Genomic DNA, 21,455 nt, shown 5'->3' with positions numbered 1-21,455 from the left:
TTTTTAAAACTTTCCGAAATTAAACCGGATGAGCTCTTTGATGCTTTAAAAGGACACATCCTTCGCCGGCCCCCGTTTGCACAACCCTAACGAGGAACAAACATTCTGGCAACATCACGCTGCTGCTGCTGCTGCTCAGAGCACAGTCAGCAAACTGCCATGCCAATGCTGCAACAACACAGCAAAGGATTTGCCCGCGGGTTTACTTATGCAATATGAAGCAATTGTGTAGTACGACATGTTACAGTGCAGCTCCAGCACCAGGACCCGCCTTCCGGAGCCTGGTCCCTTTCGCCAGCAGAGAATCTAGCTGCTGGCGTTTCTGATGACGATGCCTAACAACGGGCAACTGGTGGAACTGCATCGCTTCCAGAAGGCTGGTTTTGCAGCAGCGCTTCAGTGTTTACCCGAGGTGGGAAGAATGACATAGTGAAACATAACATGGATCATTCCGTGTTAGATGATGGTCTTTAGTAATACACTTAGTCAAACTTTACTACACGTTTTGGTATTGCAGCTCCAACAAAAGCTTCATGTGAAATTTGGAATCACAGATGGAATGGAAATTGAAGTCAACATAAGTTACCAATCGACAACATAACAGTGCTGATTTGAGTCGGTTAAGACCACACCAATTGTTGAGGCATTTCTAGCAGTTAATAAATCTTTCCATTGAAGATCATTCAAATGTTTTTGTTTTAATGGTTTTAATCCATTATCAAAACGTTGACCACCACAACATTGACTGTTTAGACTTAGTTTGAGATTTGAACAATCCACAAAATTCAAAATCGGATCCAGACATGCTATACCAGATTGTTATCATCTTCTCAGATTTGTTATTCATTTTCCCTTCGGGAATCACCGGATTTTGTACACGGAGCCATTCGGTATCAGAGCGCTCAGTAAAAGCCAAGCAATGTAGTAGCTTTTTTTTTCTCCCGTGCTCTATTTTGCTAGCGTTTATTTTTTTTTCGTAAATTTCATTCCACATCTCTGCAGCTCTTCGGCGGATGAGAAAGGAATTTACTTGTTTGAATGTTATTATCCTTTCTCACTTTATTATCCATTGCTCGAGAAATGGTGGTTGTTCATGGTACCGTTGTCTAGGTACCCTCCTAGCTAGCGGCAGTAGTAGCAATGCCGAGGAATGGCTCACTTTCCGTTCATGTTATTGCATCATATGTCATTGCCTTGTTGGTGCACATTTTGTTATCCGCTAATAACCTTGCTGATTTGATGGGCTTTTTACAGAAACGAGGGTGGAGAGATCTCCACCTCTCCTCGTTCATGGCAAAGATTCGTATATTTTTGGACGAAATCCAATTAACCTACATTTGCAATGGTCCAAGTAGGAGTACAGGTACTCTTCGATATAACGTACAAAAAACCTCTTTGTACGTTATATCGAAGTGTACGTTATATCGAAGCAAAGAAAAATTTAACAATTCAAATTCATTTAAATTCAATTCAATTAAAAACAATTCATTTAAATTCACAAAACCAATAATGAAAAATGTGAGTTTTCACGAAAAAGTAATTTCGTTTTTTGTGCTTCGATATAACGTACATTTTGCTTCGATATAACGTACACTAACTTTTTCGCCAAATTGCGCTTATTCTAGGTAACAAGGCTAATGCTGCAATACAACATTGATTTGAGTAATTTCGTAGTTTATCTGAGAGTTATTCCTGGGAAAAATAGAATTTTTCAATGTTGTACGTTATATCGAAGCAAAATGTACGTTATATCGAATTCGCTATATCGAGGGTACGTTATATCGAGGGTACGTTATATCGAAGATTACCTGTACATCGATAAATTTGTAGCCAAAATCTCCACTACGAGCGTCCACTATACAGTGGTTCAAGATCCTTGAGAATTTACAAGGAAACTAGCTGTACCCGGCAAACTTTGTTTTGCCTACTGCGGTTTTTGACGTTTCAAGTTTCTATCCAAGACCAAGACCCCGGTCACAAAATGTATGGAAGATCGATTTTCAAAAACTCTCAATATTTCCACGTTTTTTGCCTCACAAACCTTCCGTGGGAGAAAACTTACAGAACAAAACAAAGACTATCAAAATCGGACCTTCCGTTCGCAAGTTATGCGCGGCCCCACGTATGCCACTGCATATTTATATATATAGATAGATACCCAAGTAACCATGCTCTTGAAGCTGTATGTATTGCATATTTGAAGCGCATATTGGCATGCATTGCCCTACAATAACCATTAAAGTCGAATTAAAGTGGCAAGTGGCGCCACTATTGCTGACTTACGATTATACTGGTAAAGCCTGTATCCGCAATAATCGCTGTAACTGCTGTAATCGCTGTAGCTGTAACTCTGCAATAGAAACTTCAAAATTGTTCAAATTTGGCCTAATAACATCTTAGGATGTGTTCATTTCACCTACAAAATTGCATGTGAATCGGTGCAGTACTTTTTGTTGTAGCAATGAAAGAGTGGAATGTGCGCCATTGAATTTTGTACAGTCCCTACTTAATTTTGCTTGTCAGTGCTGTAACTTTTGCATTTGGCAAATGAAATGGCTGAAAATTTGAACACAAACCTCTCAATCTACATTTCTTGCATAGGCAAAATTTCAAAAAAATCGATGCACTACCAAGAATTTTATAGTCAAAACATGTATTTGGACTGAGCGTGAATTTAGCCCCTCAGACAGCAATTAGTCAGCACCCTTTATTGTTTCGATTGTACTATTTAAAGTATTATACACTAAAACCCCAATTTACGCTCAAAACGGGGGGAGCGTAAATTGGGGGAGCGTAACTTGGGGGGAGCGCTATTTGGGAATTAGTGCGTAAATCGGGGGAGCGCTATTTGGGAATTAATGCGTAAATCGGGGGAGTGTGTTTTTTTAGTTTTATAATTAGTTTGTGAAGATCGAAATCACAAAGTTCCCAACCTATTAAAAGGTTATAAGTTATTCAATTATAATTAATAATTTAGCAGTTTTGCTAAGTTTAGTGGTTTCCAACCTATGGTCACGGGCCACGTGAATATCTCAAGAACCGAAAGTGCTAGGGAGAAGAGCAAATGTTTTACGGATTGGTCATCGTAAGGATCAGTATCTCTAATATAGATATGTTGAAAAATCAGTGGTTTCCAATCTATGGTCACGGGCCACGTGAATATCTCAGGAACCAAAAGTGCTAGGCAGAAGAGCAAATGTTTTACGGATTGGTCATCTTAAGGATCAGTATCTATAATATAGATATGTTGAAAAATCAGTGGTTTCCAATCTATGGTCACGGGCCACGTTAATATCTCAAGAACCAAAAGTGCTAGGCAGAAGAGTAAATGTTTTACGGATTGGTCATCGTAAGGATCAGTATCTTTAATATAGATATGTTGAAAAATCAGTGGTTTCCAATCTATGATCACGGGCCATGTGAATATTTCAAGAACCGAAAGTTCTAGGAAGAAGAACAAAGTTTAAGTTTAAGTTCGTTTGGCCGAATGTCGTTTGACCGAATGCCATCTGGCCAATAGGGCCGTTTTTTCGAATGCCGTTTGGCCGAATCACGATCAAAAGAATTCAGAGGAAGTTTTTGGCATTCTAACTGCCATCAGAAGTATTTCCTTCTTTTAAACATAGGCTTTTCTTTCTAGTTTTGATCGTTTCTTTGATTAGTTGGCGTTGAAACTACCGATACTTTATCAAAGCGTTTTCCTTCTTTGAATCATGGGCTGTTGTTTTGAGATATACACTGAAGTTTTTTTTACGACGGTAATGGTCCCGCGTTAAAAAAACCGCGTAAAAAACATGTTGTTTTAAAAAAACGTCGTAAAAAAACCGCGTTATTTCAAAAAACGTCGTAAAAAAAGTCAAGTCACGTTAGATGTGATCCTAACTATTTTGCACGTGTTTTTGAAAAAAAGTCGTTTTTTACGACGGGTTTTGAAATAACGCGGTTTTTTTACGACGTTTTATGAAATAACGCGGTTTTTAAGCGGTACCGCGTAAAAAAATTCAGTGTACTGAAACGGGAAACAATGCCATGTCACTTTATTTCATTATTCACTTTTCCGCCAAACGATATTCGGCCAACCGACCTTTTCGGATATATGAAGTTCGACCAAACGGCATTCGGCAAAATGACCCGGAACCCTATTTTATAATGCTGCTTGAGATGCATACATAATATGAAAAGCCGATTTCACTTTCTCATCGCCTCTAAGATTCTTGAGAAATTCGCATGGCCCGTAACTCCAGTTTGAAAACCCCTGATGTTTACAACACCAGAGCAATGTAATAACTACCCCTTGAGATGCATAATCCTACAAATATTCACTCTTTCTCCTCGACCTTTAGGTTCTTGCGAAAACAGCATAGCCCATGACCCTAGCTTGAGAACCACTGTTTCTCATCTCTCATCTAATCTCTCATCTCATCTCTCATCTCATCTCTCATCTCATCTTTCATCCCATCTCTCATCTCATCTCTCATCTCATCTCTCATCTCATCTCTCATCTCATCTCTCATCTCATCTCTCATCTCATCTCTCATCTTATCTCTCATCTCATCTCTCATCTCATCTCTCATCTCATCTCTCATCTCATCTCTCATCTCATCTCTCATCTCATCTCTCATCTCATCTCTCATCTCATCTCTCATCTCATCTCTCATCTCATCTCTCATCTCATCTCTCATCTCATCTCTCATCTCATCTCTCATCTCATCTCTCATCTCATCTCTCATCTCATCTCTCATCTCATCTCTCATCTCATCTCTCATCTCATCTCTCATCTCATCTCTCATCTCATCTCTCATCTCATCTCTCATCTCATCTCTCATCTCATCTCTCATCTCATCTCTTATCTCATCTCTTATCTCATCTCTCATCTCATCTCTCATCTCATCTCTCATCTCATCTCTCATCTCATCTCTCATCTCATCTCTCATCTCATCTCTCATCTCATCTCTCATCTCATCTCTCATCTCATCTCTCATCTCATCTCTCATCTCATCTCTCATCTCATCTCTCATCTCATCTCTCATCTCATCTCTCATCTCATCTCTCATCTCATCTCTCATCTCATCTCTCATCTCATCTCTCATCTCATCTCTCATCTCATCTCTCATCTCATCTCTCATCTCATCTCTCATCTCATCTCTCATCTCATCTCTCATCTCATCTCTCATCTCATCTCTCATCTCATCTCTCATCTCATCTCTCATCTCATCTCTCATCTCATCTCTCATCTCATCTCTCATCTCATCTCTCATCTCATCTCTCATCTCATCTCTCATCTCATCTCTCATCTCATCTCTCATCTCATCTCTCATCTCATCTCTCATCTCATCTCTCATCTCATCTCTCATCTCATCTCTCATCTCATCTCTCATCTCATCTCTTATCTCATCTCTCATCTCATCTCTCATCTCATCTCTCATCTCATCTCTCATCTCATCTCTCATCTCATTTCTCATCTCATCTCTCATCTCATCTCTCATCTCATCTCTCATCTCATCTCTCATCTCATCTCTCATCTCATCTCTCATCTCATCTCTCATCTCATCTCTCATCTCATCTCTCATCTCATCTCTCATCTCATCTCTCATCCCATCTCTCATCTCATCTCTCATCTCATCTCTCATCTCATCTCTCATCTCTCATCTCATCTCTCATCTCATCTCTCATCTCTCATCTCATCTCTCATCTCATCTCTCATCTCATCCCTCATCTCATCTCTCATCTCATCTCTCATCTCATCTCTCATCTCATCTCTCATCTCATCTCTCATCTCATCTCTCATCTCATCTCTCATCTCATCTCTCATCTCTCATCTCATCTCTCATCTCATCTCTCATCTCATCTCTCATCTCATCTCTCATCTCATCTCTCATCTCATCTCTCATCTCATCTCTCATCTCATCTCTCATCTCATCTCTCATCTCATCTCTCATCTCATCTCTCATCTCATCTTTCATCTCATCTCATGTCATCGTTCCCTAACCCTCCATCCTATCCTCTACCCTCCCCTCTACCCTACCTTCTACCCTACCCTCAACTCTAATCCTCTACCCTACCCTCAACCCTACCTTCTACTTACCCTACCTTCTACCCTACTCTCTACCCGAACCCTCTATCCAACCCTCTACCTTAACCCTCTACTCAACCCTCTATCCTACCTTCAACCATAACCCTATACCCTACCTTTTACCCTACCCTCTACCCTACCTTCTACCCTACCATCTTACATTACCCGCTACCCTAACCATCTACCTCTCCTCTCTCCTCTTCTTGGCATAACGTCCTCACTGGGACAAAGCCTGCTTCTCAGCTTAGTGTTCTATGAGCACATCCACAGTTTTTAACTGAGAGCTTCCTCTGCCAATGACCATTTTGCATGTGTATATCGTGTGGCAGGCACGAAGATACTCTATGCCCAAGGAAGTCAAGGAAATTTCCTTTACGAAAAGATCCTGGACCGACCGGGAATCGAACCCGTCACCCTCAGCATGGTCATGCTGAATACCCGTGCGTTTACCGCCTCGGCTATATGGGCTCCCATCTACCCTAACCCTCTATTATAGCCTCTACCCTACCCTCTATCCTAACCCTCTACCCTACCCTCTACGCTAATCATCTACCCTAACCCTCTACCCAACCCTCTATCCTACCTTCTACCCTAACCCTCTACCCTACCCTCTACCCTACCTTCTACCCTACCATCTAACATTACCCTTTACCCTAACCCTCAATGTATCATATGTATCACATGTTACTTGTTCCCGAATACCTAAAACCCCAATTTACGCCTAAGGAGCGTAAATTGGGGGAGCGCTATTTGGGAATTAGTGCGTAAATGGGGGGGCGCAAATTGAGTTTGGCGCAAAAGAAGTGAGCGTAAATTGGGGTTTTAGTGTACCAATAATCATCAAATTTTGCAGACATAATATACACAGAATCAACTATTTTCTCTGAAAATTTTATGAAAATTGGCAGAGAAATTCAAAAGTTATGAATAGGCAAACATCGCACATGAAAAACACGAAAAATTTTTACTAACGATCACCTCTATTAACACCAGTCGCTTTCAAACCAATTGATCAAAGTTGACGAAATTTTGCAAAAAAGTGTCTCTATAAGTATCACAGAGTATTACAGAGCTACAGCCGTACTTCTGTATCCCGATTATTGCAGATACAGGCTATAATCGTATTCGTAATTCAACAATAGTGGCGCCACTTCCCACTTTAATTCAGCTTTAAAGGTAATGCATGTCAATTAGGCCTGTCCAGCTTTTCAAAAATGTTCTCTGATTCTCAAGTCCACCCTCATATTTTGATTGGCATCCTAAAAGAAGTGACTGGTCAAAATTTCAGCCAAATCCATTGAAATTAAGAGGTGCATCAAATCAATTTTGTGTTTTTCGACTATTTTTGAACTTCAAAAAATCATAACTTCGCTAAAACTTGTCAACACTTAATTCTTTCGGCAGAAATTGAAAGCTATACTTGTTTGCTACAACTTCTCCGAACAACTTGTCCCAATAAAATTGAAGGAAAAATGTGTAATTATCACATTTGTAATAAAAAAAAACCTTAAAAAGTTGATTTTTTGATGGATTTCGTTATGGAACACCCTAATATACGTAATATGTTTGATATTTTAAAACGGCATCATATTCTCTCATGTTTTTTGGTTATTTGGACAGGCCTAATGCCAATATATGTGTGTTATCTATGCAATACAAACAGCGTGGTTACTTGGGTATGGTCTTGAACGAAGTTTTGTGCTCCTGATCACAAGGCCCATTTTGCATGAAAATTCTTCCACAACTTCAAACACATCATCATTGATCACTACCTCAGCACTAGCATCATTTGGCCTGCCTCTCCCAGTCAACACACGATCGCATATGATGTTGAATAGGATGCAAAAGTGGAGGCGATATACGCACACTTTACACGCGGTTAAATGGAAGGATGCTGGGTCATTAGGCCGAAGGTCATTAGGCCGAATGGTCATTAGGCCGAATGGTCATTAGGCCGAATGGTCATTAGGCCGAATGGTCATCAGGACGAATTGAAAGTTAGCCGTTGTTTTTACCTTTTCCAACATTTTTTGACAAAAACTAGTTTAACAATGGAACTAGAAAGAATAGCCTATGTTTTAAAGAAGGAAAAATTTATGAATTGAACATCAGCAGTTTCAGCGCCAAAAACTATTTCAGCAATGATACTAGAAAGAACAGCCTATATTTAAAAGAAGGAAAAATTCATGGGTAAAATATCAGTAGATTCAGCATCAATAAAGTATCTTCGTGCCTGTCACACGATACACACATGCAAAATGGTCATTTGCAGAGGAAGCTCTCAGTTAATAAGCTGAGAAGCAGGCTTTGTCTCAGTGGGGACGTAACGGCAAGAAGAAGACCCAATGACCATTCGGCCTGATGACCATTCGGCCTAATGAACATTCGGCCTAATGACCATTCGGCCTAATGACCTTCGGCCGAATGGCCTTCGGCCTAATGACCTTCGGCCGAATGGCCTGACATCAAATGGAAGCATGTACGCATATGGCCTCTACTTTAGCATCCTATTCATCATCATATAAGACTTTGTGATTGCTGGGCTGTCTCTACCTGCTATCATGTACCTAGCCTTGGTAGAGTTATTCGTCAAGCCTATCCTGTTGTCCAAGCTGTCTCTTTTTTCACCTGATCGCTCATTGGAGTGCAATGTTGAACAGTAAATTTGAAAGATCATCACCCTATTTCAATCCATCCAAGGTCACAAACGAGGTAGATACTTCATCAGCCTAATTAGTTTCGCCGGAAAACTATATTTTGACATAGCTGTGGCAGGCTCATTTTTTTCACTAAATCAGACGCTGCCGTGTGCAACATAGTTGACCCATGTAACTATTTGACGATTTTGACTTTTTTATCATCAAAAGGTCTATTTTTGCGTACGCTTTCAGAATCTACTCTCGGAACAAAGTACATAAACTCCATGAAAATAACTTCAAGTCAATTTGTACCATGTTCAGTTTTGTCATGATAAGTTGTCCCTAGTTCCATTTTGCAGCATAAGCTGTCCCATGTTCAGTTTTGCAGCATGAGTTGTCATATGTTCATTTATTTTTTCTCAAAAGCAATCCCATGTTCAATTTATACGCATGAAAAGCTAACCGAGCATCTTTGACGGTATCCTGAACATTCTCCGGATATCCTGATATTATTTGTAGCATTCAACATGGGACAGCTTATGCTGCAAAACTCGACATGAGACAGCTTTTGCTGAACATCTCACATGACATGGGACAGCTTATGCCGAGAAAATCCCGAAATTTGCTTGATTTATCGGCATTACAGTTCCACCAGAGTTTTTCCTTAAAAAAAAAACAAAGAAAATTGAATGTTCATCAAACTTTTTGTTCATACTTCAGTGATAAATACCAATTCTAACGCTATGCTCATGAATTTACTTTGTGTGTTTTACACTTATCCGCAGAGATGGAAACAAGGTTGAAACTCAAAACGCGTTTTCCTCAGTTTGCTGTTTTGGAACATGGGACAACTACCTATGCTGCACACGGCAGTACGCTGCTTTCAAATCAATGAACAGATAGTGAGTCAGCAAGCGCCGAATTTAAAAGGGTAATCCCTATGTAATTGGCGCACTCTAGTCTCCAGACTCTAGTTTAATTTAAAAACACTTCACTAATACTTCACTTTTGCAAAAGAAAATAAAAAATGAATAACTCTTTTAAAGAAAACTAGAAAGGACGAGCAAATTCCTTTTAATTCTACTACTGTGCTTATCTTCGGACAGATAGGCCTATTTAGTCTGTACCCATTCTTGCCGATTGGGCTTATTAATTCCCATTTACGCCAGCAATGGGAATATGTTCGAAAGTCGATACGTCCGTAAACAAGAATGAGGGTGTTTGTCCTCCCAAATCTTTACAATAATTTGGTGGATTGATGATGTAGCTGATTATAAAGTTCGACCGGGATCTCATCCTTCTCAGCAGCCTTGCTGTTTTCAGCTCCTTAAGGAGCTTCTGAACCTCATTCAGTAATGGTGATTCCATTGCTTGACCGTCATTCGGTATGGTATTCCTGTTGCTGGGTGCAACGGTGAACTCTCATCCTCGAGAGTGGCGCAAAAGCCACAAAATTTTCAGATTCTCTCGAGTAAGGGGTCATGCCAGCAAATCAAACCTACAAAAACTACAAATTTTGCAGAATAGGTGCCTCAAAATCATTTTCCAGTTACCACGATTATTTTCTAGCGAACAGCTCTACAGTAATACTGCACATAGTATTCTTCCGTTGCGAGGTTTGTATAGACTGCAATCTTGTTTGTTTATTTACGATATGTTAAAAAGTCCTAATACCTATCGAAATCTTACATTTCCAACTTCTGATCATGGTCATTACACTCGTTACGCAAGTAATCTGTTACGATCCAGAGCACATAGTTCCCTAGGACAAATGCGAATTTCCTTTCATGGTCCGTCTGTATACAACGCAATTCCCGAAAATTTGAAAAATCTGAATAGTCGCGTATTATTCAAAACCAGTTTAAAGCAATGCTACAAATAAAAAATTAGTGAGTTTTTGCTTTGATAACCGTATCGATGTTGCCAGTATTAATTTTTAATTTCAAAGAATTTTTAATTTTTAAGATTTACACTCTCTCTTGTATGAATTTGAAAATTTGTAATAAGAAATAATAATTTGTGTTAACTTATCTTAAGTAATTAATCAATAGGGATCCCTTTAAAGAAATTTTATTCCACTGGGTTAACCCTAAATACATATACTTAAATATTTCTCATCACTTCCTCCTCAGTGTTCAGCAAATTTGTGTTATATTATGTGTTATGTCAATTTAAAAAAATAAAAAAAAAGTACGAACGGTTGTTACAGTTTTCTTGAAAATTATTTTGAAAATTTCTTTACACAAAATTGACATGTTTTGTAGTTCGTCACAGAAAAATGAAAACATTCATTTCAGAAATAACTGAGACATGGCAATCTGAAGTTGACTAGTTTGTATGGGAAAACGGCTTTCGTGCATTTTTATTGTCCGATACTGCACCTGGAGGAAGATAGCGAAGCGAAAGAACGCCAGAGCCGCGATAGAGCGAGCGAAAACACGAGGAGCCAGAGCCGTAGCCCGTCAGCACTAGTCGGCTCTCGGGAAGGAAGTGAAACGCTCATGTAGACGGGACAAAATAGCGTGGGCGGACTCCCTAGCCGACGAAGGCGAGAAAGCCGCAAACACAGGCGACATCCGTCTCCCCTACGATGTCTCACGCCGTATTAGTGTGACCAGGATGAATGCTACGATGCCCGTGAAAGACACATCTGGACAGTTACTGACCGACCTGGCTGACCAGTTGAAACGCTGGTTCAAGCACTTTTGAAACCTTTTTCAAGTGTCAGCCACGCCATCTACACCTCAGCATGATCCGGCAGGGGTTCGACGCATTATCCGTGTCAACCCCGAAGCTCCATCAGTGCAGGAGATAGAAACAGCCATCCGTAGCATGAAATCGAACAGGGCCGCAGGGGTCGATCGCATATCAGCTGAGATGCTCAAAGCTGACTCCGTAGTATCCGCACAGCTACTGCATCAATTATTCTGCAACATATGGGAAACCGCGACATTTTCGGCCGACTGGATGCTAGGCGTCCTAGTTAAGGTACCCAAAAAGGGTGACCTGACTGTATGCGATAATTGGCGGGGCATCATGTTACTGTGTATCGTTATCAAAGTCCTCTGCAAAGTGATCCTTAACCGGATACAGGAGCAGATTGACGCAACTCTTCGACGGCAACAAGCAGGATTCCGTGCCGGACGATCCTGTGTGGACCATGTTGCCACGCTCCGTATCATTCCAGAGCAAATCGATGAATTCCAAGAATCTCTCTACCTGGTGTTCATTGATTACGAAAAAGCTTTCAATTGTCTGAATCACAAAAACACGTGGGAAGCCCTCAGGCGCAAAGGTGTCCCTGAGAAAATCATCGGCCTCATAGAAGCACAGTACAGAGCATTTTCGTGCAGAGTATTGCACAACGCTGTTTTGTCCGATCCCATCCGGGTCGTTGCTGGAGTGAGGCAAGGATGTATACTATCACCGTTACTGTTCCTCATCGTTATCGACGAGATCCTGGTTGGTGCGATTGACCGTGAACCAAATCGTGGATTGCTGTGGCAACTCATTACCATGGGCACCTAAATGACTTCGAACTGGCTGATAACGTTGCTCTCCTACCTCAACGGCTCTCTGATATGCAAAGCAAGCTCGATGATCTTGCTTATCGCTTCTCAGCGCAGATCTTACTATCAACGTCAACAAGACCAAATCGGTGGATGTAAACACGGTCAACCCTTCCAACTTGCTGGGAGAATGTTGAAGGCTTCCAATATCTTGGTAGCCAAATGGCGGCCGATGGCGGCACCAAGATTGACATAGGTGCACGGATCAAGAAGGCGAGGGCTGCTTTTTCGAGGTTAAGAAATGTATGGAAAACAACCAGATCAGTCGACGCACCAAAATCCAAATGTTTAACTTAAACGTGAAATTTGTGCTGCTATACGCCACACGCAACGGCAGCAGGTCTTTATCAATAGATGCCTGCGGTATATAATTCGTGCATGGTGGCTTCACAATTGGACCTCCAACGTGGAGCTCCATCGTCGATGTCATCAAAAGCCGATAGCGACAGAAATTCGGGAGCGAAAGTGGAGGTGTGTCGGCCACACTCTACGCAGGGGCGGAAACGAAATCTGCAAGCGAGCGTTAGATTGGAACCCAGCAGGGCATCGCAGCAGAGGTAGACCCAGAGGCTTATGGCGGCGCAGTCTCAATAACGAAATCAAGCAAGTTGACAGAAATTTGACCTGGCCACAGGTCAAGGTGATGGCTGGCAATTGCACAGGATTGAAATCTTTCAATTCGGCTCTCTGCACCACCGTGGATGTCCAGGACTGAAAAAAATGTATTTTTTCCGAATTGAAGACTGCGTAGATGATTAAATCTTGTAGTAAATTCCTCGGACGGTCCAACAAAAAGTTCTAACTATCTATCTGAGAAACTGAAACAGAATTTTCAAATACTTTACTGAAAAAAAAATACAAAGCAATTATCAAAGGAATACCAAAAGAAATTGTTGAAGGAATTCCCAAAGAAATCGAATATTATAGGAAATTCTTTGGGTTTTTTTTTGGCACTTCCAAGACAATTTCTATGCTAATTCTTTCGAAAATTCCTTTTGAATTTGTTCAGGAACTTTTTCGTAAATCGTTCGAAAATTCTTTTGGTTCTTTTTTCGATTATTCCTTTTCCAGATTCTTTAAAAAAGATTTTCTATTAAATTTCCATGTCATTGCCATTTAATTGCCATATTTATGCATTATTCGCCATCAGTGGTCATCATCATACAGCAAATATTTGTGTTGAAGGTAGATGAATACCCTCCAATATGCGAATAGTGGTACGCCAATCCTTACAAATTTATCACTTGTACATTACTTTACAATCCATTACAATGTCATCGTCATTCCAATTGACCAAATACATATTCAGATGATTTTGTCTTCCATTTGTTTGAACACAGGCACCCACTTCTTTCTTTTTATAAATTCAGTCAAATGTCGCATTTGGTTAACTGTCCATTCGAACAATTGCACCTCTATGTTAAGACCTTATCCTTTACTTAGCAGTTTTATTACTGTTTGGTTCAATGCCATTGATTCAACATGGGAAAACCAATGAAATAAAAGTCGAGATTGATGACTATCTTTTTGTTTGTAATACACCACCAGCAGGATTATCCATGTCAGTGTGCCACTAGTACAATGCACTCAAGCGTGGAAAGGCAGAAGCTAAACAGAGAAATAATATCGATTCCAGTGCAACTAGACCCGAATCCAGTGGTTCTATAAATAATTAATCACGTTCACATAGCATGGGAGGTTTGGATACGTCCAAAATGTGTGTTCTGTGTGTGGGTACTGTTCTAATCGAAGTCTAGAAGTTTATATAGAGGGTGTCAAAATCATGGTGAAATCTTCTCGAAACTATGCTACTTTCGATTCACCTTGAAAATTAGAAAGTATAGCTAGAAAAAGTTAAATTAGAGCAGACTGGTGTTGTCGCACCAACGAGAATCTTTAAGATTTTTCTCGTTCTATTATACATCCAACTATTTAACCATCATAACTTACTTAACTTTCTTTTTTCCCCCAAGTTCACTGGATCGTTAGCGCCTTAAGTGCCAGTTGCTAGAGCGCTCTGATGCCTAGCCATTTATGCTTTTATATCATCCTGAATGAAGGCATAGACCTACAGCAGCAGAAGAAAAAGGAGATTGCAGCTCAACCGCATCGGCATCGTACAAAAGTACAGCGATGCGATGGTGGAATCACCTTACCACTAGTAGTGATGCTATAGTAGGACTGGTGGTGGTACATGTGATAATAGTGATTACTTAATCGATATTTATAGCCCTGGAAAAGCAGAAGGATAGCGTCTCTCTGGGGTTGAGCCAAATTACGTGAGAAGAATATTGTATGAAAATGGGAAAAAATTGCCGATGATTATCCTTAGAGGTCGTTACTTCTCTAAGAGACTCTAAGGGGAAAATCTGAATTCACGATTGTCTGCGAAATTGCAAACAAATAAAGCGGTAAACTGTCTCCGTTTTTCTAAATATCTAATTTAAAAATGCATTTCTGCCCCTCCCTTCTCTGTCATACTTTTTCATATGTCTATTACATTAAGTGTCACATTTCCTCAGACCCCCTCCTCTCCTTTGAACAATGATGCTGCATCAATTAGTATTGAGAAAAAACTTGTCCAGAATAATATCACATTCTGAATCTATACGTAACAATTCCAAGTTGTTATTAAGATAAAAAAAAAACTTACCAATAAGTCGTGAAATCTCCGAATTGTTTACTTCATCCGAGTTCCATTTCCCATATTAGTTATTACAGGACAGCACCGGACACGCACATAAACCGAATTTTCTTTGTCACCGTCACACTCACTATTACCATTCTTTACGACAATCTGTTGAAAGCATCTCTCCGAGAAACTTTAACACCCCACGTCCACGATTTATAGTCGAAGTAAATTGGTAAGCCCGTTGAAAAAAACAACGAAATGCACTAACCAAGAGCAATCAAAATGCTCTTGGCTATTTTCTGTTGTTGCCGGCGGCAAAAATTTTCACCTCCACCCACTTTTGTACAACACACACACACCAACACTCTACACCCGCCACAAATTTCTTGCTAGCGTATCACCAAACTTTTCATGACCACCACCCACCGGCCGGCCAGTAGATCATCAGGACATCGGACGCACACTTCAGCAACAAGAACAAACAATAACCGGAACAAGGACGTACATCAACCTACACACCCGACTCCTTGTTCTACCTCTGTGGTGCTGGTGGTGCTGCTGCGTATACGGAACACAACGGCTTTGGCGTAGCCAGTCTGACTGATTAAACTTTCATGTTTATGATTTTCTCATACCATTTTCCTTTCTTCACGGCGCGGCGGCTTGGTAGCGTCTGTTGATTGTTGCTGTTTTCCGACCGGCTCTCAATTTTTGTTTCTAACACATTTCTTTTCTTTCTGTTTATTCGCACTTTATGTATATTTTCCGTTGTTTTTTTTTCTTCTCTCGCGCTCAGAGTAATGGGTTCACTTTCGTACACGGTCAGTTTCGGCTTCACTATTGGAGATGTTTTCCTCGCCTTCGAGAAAATTATAGCTGTGGGCGCAGAAAAAGAACACTGTGAAAGCGGATGCAGAGTAAAGCCAGCTGCTGACAAATGGAGGCAATCTGGTTAATTTGATTTTTTTTTTGTCGGGCAGTAGATTAGCCAAATCTTACGAACACTTGATGTTGGTTGTACCTAACCTAAAGAGTTGCACGGTGGAGTTCACAGAAATATGAAGTTGCGATAAGATGACCTTGGATACGACAGCATACAGCTTATGTATGAGTTTGATTAATGGTCAGTGAAGTATATAAACAGTCAAGCTTACTAAAGTACTATTCATTAGAATTGGATAATAGCAGGTAAACATTTCTCCACGATTCTAGAACAGATTTCCTTCGGAGTTCAGATTTCCTTCGGAGTTCATTCTAGAACAGATTTCCTTCGGAGTTCATTCTAGGATTATGCTTCGACTTCCTTCAAACATTGCTTCTGAAAATCCTGCAAGGGTATCCTGAAAGAACTTCTTCAGGAAATTTTCAGGAAGGACCCCGTCAAAGACTTTAGAAAGTTTTGGAAGAATTCCTCCAGCAAGGCCTCCTACAGGAAATGCTTCTTAGATTTCTTCGGCAATTTATGCAATAATTCTAAGAATTCCTTCAGGAAATCCAACAAGGATTACATCAGTAATTTCCTTGATAATGAAAAAAAAAACTCTTGCAGAAATTCCTCCACATATTCTTTTGGGTAATTCTACAAGGAATTCTTCAGGAATTGCTCCATAAACGGGTTGCTTCACGAATTTCTTCCAGAAAACTTTCAGAAATTTCTCCGCCATTTTTTTTCTGGATTCCTCTAGAAATCATTTGAAAATCCATTTCATTTGCAATATGACTCACTGAAAGTGCTTCAATTATCGAAATATCGACAAAAAACATTTTGAAATTTACATCTTTTTGACTAGTTTTAGTTACAATTTAAGTTTAATTTTGAAAAAAGAGGCATGTTTTTGTAGCATAAAATTTGAATTGACGAACATACAAAAATACTTGGTTAACTCAATTTAAATTTGAGCTAAGTTATTCCTTCTTCATAAACAGATGGTCATGAGTTCGATCCCAGCCCCGGCACTTTCGTCAGTTGCTTTCCCCCCCTGAGAGCAGCTGACACTGACCCTCTTCTGAGCCCATGGCTCAAATGGAACCGGATATTTGGACATCGGCAAACGGCAATTCATAATGGACCCCCCAATCGGACTGGAAAAAGGAACAACCAACTGCCAACACAGCAACATCCTCGTGCTCATCATTCTACCATGATAGGGTAGAAAGTGAAAGCAGCGCAACGGCAACCAGGTCGATGTAGTGTAATTGAAATATAATACATTTAGGCGCTGTACAGTTTCCAATTGGAATCGCTCACGCAGTGCCCTAGTGTACAAAAGAGCTGTAAATTAGGTTAAGTAATTGAAGAATGAAAAAGTTATTCCCGACTTTGGCACCTACTCACGATTTTGAGGGCACAAATCTCTTTGTAAACAAAACTAGCGCACCTGAGCTTCTTATTTTAAGCTTATTACAAGTGAGCAAGAACGGAATAATAAAATGCATTGTTGTTTGAAGCTTGCTTCTTGAGATTTGTGCGCCTCAAGTTTTGATGCACTGTTGAACCAGGATTTCAAGACGTTTGTCCTTAACCTTTCAGGACGCGCGCCATCAAGCAACCGAAACTGCACCGCATTCGCGCTGTATACGACGAGCGAGGTTTTTTGGTAGTGTTGTACTTTTTACAACAGCGCGCGCGCTGAAGGGTTAAAAGAATATAACAGAAATTTCCTCCTTAAGTATTTCTGCAGAGGTTCCTTCAACAATGTCTTCATGGAATTCTTAACAATTACCTGCAACGAATCCATCGAGAATTCCTTCAAGAATTCTCTAAAGAATTCCACAAATTATTCCTTCTGGTTAAGGGCTGTTTGCAGTTCAGAAGGAATTTTTCGGCCTATCTTGATGCATGGGAAATTCCTTGCCTGAATTTCTTCCATCGCAGTACGCAGTTGCGAAGAAATAACAATTCAAATGGCAGTCACCATAAAAAGTTTCTGCCAGGAATCGCTCAAGAAGTTTCTTGAGCGATTCCTTTTGAACTCGAAACTGCGCTTTAATTTGAAACTATTACTTGAAGATTATTTTCAGAAATCTTTCCAAGGGATTCATTCTCAGATGATATACTTTTTCAAAAAATTCCTCCAGGTAGTCCTCCAAAGAATTTCTGTAAATATTCATCCAAGGAATCGTTCATCAAGTTCAAAAAATTTCTGGTAAAGATTCCATTAAGAATTCCACCAAGGATGGCTTCGGTAACTTTTCCAAATATGTAGAAAATCCTGCAATGATTCATTCTGGAATTCTTTTAAAAGGTTATAATAAAAATTTCTGCATGAACTTCGTCAGATACTTATTTCAGCATTCCTTGAATAATTACTCAACGTAATCTTATTGAAATTACTCAAAGGGATATCTTTAAAAAATGCTCCGAAAATCCATTGAATTTCTCTAAGCATTCCTAAACAAAATTCTTTCATTGCTTCATTAAATCATTTAGAACTTCGTTTCGGAATACCATTTTTTTGGGTTTAAAAAAACAAATCTTCAAGATTTGTTTAGGAATTCTTCCAATGAATATTCCAGAAACTCGATTCAATGATTGCTTCGATAATTTTTCCATTTTTTCATGAACTTTTCCAAGGATTTCCCAAAGATCCTCCAAGTATAACTTTTGGTACTCCAGGTATAACTTTTGGAACTGCTCCAAAGATTTCTTTTGGAACAATTCCAATAATTTCACCAGGAGTATCTTCAAGGATTTCAGAAACATCATCATTTTTAAGTAATAGGGTCCTAAAACTAAAGACGAGATCTCGCTTATATTGGATAATACAATCAAGCATGGTAATCTAATCGGAATTGTACTTTACTCGAACTTGAAAAACAAAGGAATAATGAGAAAATTCGAAATAAGTAAAATGGTAAATAATTCTACTTTGACATTTGAGGTCAACCTTGTGTGACTGAGCTCGACATTTTTCGCACTGGGATTTCAAAAATGTTCCTATCTGACATACACGGTGAAAAAAAAATCACTCAAAGTATGTGTTATAAGCTAGGGACGAGACAAAAGGCTAAAAAAATAACAATTATATATTTTCAACTACGGTTAATAAAAACGTCAAAAATTGAGTAAATATGTACTCTTGAACCATATATTGTGGTTTAAAACAAGAATCCTGATAGGACTTTAGGAGCCTATTACGCCACAGTAGATCAAATTAATGGTCGCAGTGGCATTATGTCCCCAACAAGGAAAAAAAGTAATTCCTCAGAATATCTATCTATATATATAAAAATGTAGCGGCATACGTGGGACCACGCATAACTTGCGAACGGAGAGTCCAATTTGGGTCGTCTTAGTTTTGTTCTGTTAGTTTTTACCCAAGGTAGGTTTATGAGGCAAAAAACATGGAAAAAATGAGAGTTTTTGAAATTCGATCTTCTATACATGTTGTGACCGGAGACTTGGTCTTGGATAGAAACTTGAAATGTCAAAAAACGCAGTAGGCAAGACAAAATTTGCCGGGTACAGCTAGTTTCCTATAATTCTTTCCAATTTTTCTTTTCCTAAAATTTCTCCTAAGCTTTCCTGAAGAACTCACCCTTCCAATCATCATTCTTGTTTCAAGAATTTCTCTAATAATTTCTTTACTAACGTTTCCTTAATTTCTTTCAGGAATTCCTTCAAGGATTTCACCTCAAACATACTCATCTCACATTCTGGCTTGATTTTCCATAAAATTCAGAGATTCTTGCAATATTTCTTTCAAGAACTTCTTCATGAATTCCTCCAATATATAAATCCGAAATTAATTTCAAGGATTATTTAGGAAACTCATAAAAAGAAGCCCTACAAAATTTCCTTCAAGAAATTTTGCAAGAAATTGACCAGAATTTCCAAAGTTTCATTCCCGCATTTACGTAGGCTCAGTGTACCAGTTATGGCTATAGTACCTCAAATTCGCCATAGTTGATTTTCACCCTTTAATGATGCAAATCACCAAAAAAAAAAATCGTGAACAACAGATCAAGTTCATAAAATACGGTTGCAATCATTCAAACTTCACAATTTGCTCAAATTATGATAGAAATAAATCATATTCCTTAACTTTTCGGCTTCCTGGCACTCTATTTCGCCATCCCATAAGGAATACATGTAAATAGTGCGAAGTGGAACCCAAATTAACAAATGTGTCCATAACTGGTACAGGGTTCCTATCATTGGCACACATCGTAATAAATTCTTAGAGTAGTTTTGGCTCCGTTTCTATATTTTTCCTGTAATGTATGTAAACTAATCAATCATTTACCATATCGATGACATTCGTCGGTCTTCTTCTTATTTTTGTACAAATGTTTTTCCCTAGGTAGTGCGAAACCCGTAACGTGGGTAGATCACCTTGGAATGGTGCGTTACGGCGTAAGATCTACCATATTATACCAAATTTTAATCTTGCTTAATTTAAATGCAAGATCAAGATTTGGTGTACTTTTTTACTGTTTTTTTGTTTATTAATTGTTTTTTATTCTATTTTTGTAATTTGTTTTTCACTGCTAATATATCGTTTGTTTCAGAGGGATGCAGGTAACTTTGTCCTATGTGTAAATAACAATATATAGACAGTTTCAGAAATTATCAATACACTTTGTTTATTAAATTAAATGAACTGTTCTAATGATTTTAACCAACTTCATTCAGATTATAGCATATTGTACTCTATATTTTTATATTTCCTGTCAATTGTCTTGATATTTTAAAGAACAGTCGAGTTCTCTAACAAATAACTAAATTTTTCAAATTTGGATTTGCACAAAGGTGTTTTTTAATGATTTCAACATTATTTATCACTAAATACCAAAAATTATTTAAATTTATATTACATTCGTTTTCTCAACAAGTTGTCTAAGGAATGCCTTGATCAAAATTTGGGAAAAATCGATGAAGGCATTTTTACAACATTTTTTCGGAGATCAAGTTTCTTATTTTTTAAGGTTTTCTACGGAACATTAGAACTTCCACACAGTTTCTAAGCTTTCCTGAACGCATTCAATCTAAACAAACTGATTTTTTCAGCTCATTCGATCCTTCAGATGGCAAAGCTTGTCATACCATAAAAACGAATGCAGTAAGCAGTAATTGAGACATTTTTTTGCTTAACGTTTGTTGCTACTGGTGTTGTTGAGAAATTTGAAACAAAAAAATTGGTATTGAGAAGGCTTGTAATGGTGGTTCTTGATCAAATATTCCACTAAAAGTTACTCTTACCAATCGAAAAATATCTTTTATTATCGATACAGCAATTTTTATTGTGTTTGAAAGTTGAATATTTTATCCATGAGATTTTTTTCTTTTCTACTATGCTACATTTTTCGACCACTTTGTGCAACTTCAAATTTTAATCATCTAGTTTACAGAGCCCTATTTCTTAACTTTTACCAGAGACATCAACAAAATTGGTATTATTTTTTTCGTTAGCATGCTTACTATAAGAGCTAGAAGAAACTTTTTTGGATATTGTGCTCAAATTGAAATGACAGTTAATTGTTAGTGTATTTATAATTTCTGAAACAGTCTATACAAAAAATATAACTGTTGTGAACGTATC

At 38.8% G+C, this 21,455-nt stretch overlaps 1 protein-coding gene across 5 annotated transcripts in view; it reads right to left on the bottom strand.

The window, feature by feature from the left end:
* Window positions 1–21,455, bottom strand: part of LOC109399319 (uncharacterized) — a 288,186-nt gene that overhangs the window by 260,153 nt on the left and 6,578 nt on the right. For 4 of the 5 annotated variants that reach the window (XM_062856199.1, XM_062856200.1, XM_062856198.1 and 1 more), the window contains exon 2: window positions 14,935–15,789. The gene's annotated coding sequence lies outside the window, so the exon portion shown is untranslated. Of the gene's footprint in view, window positions 1–14,934; window positions 15,812–21,455 lie in introns of all 5 variants that reach the window. The other variant, XM_062856201.1, reaches the window with a different exon arrangement.

Source organism: Aedes albopictus, chromosome 3 (genome assembly GCF_035046485.1).
Source record: "Aedes albopictus strain Foshan chromosome 3, AalbF5, whole genome shotgun sequence".
Lineage (NCBI taxonomy): Eukaryota > Metazoa > Arthropoda > Insecta > Diptera > Culicidae > Aedes > Aedes albopictus.
The sequence above is the reverse complement of the archived record's forward strand: the minus strand, read 5'-3'. Positions and strand labels throughout refer to the sequence as shown.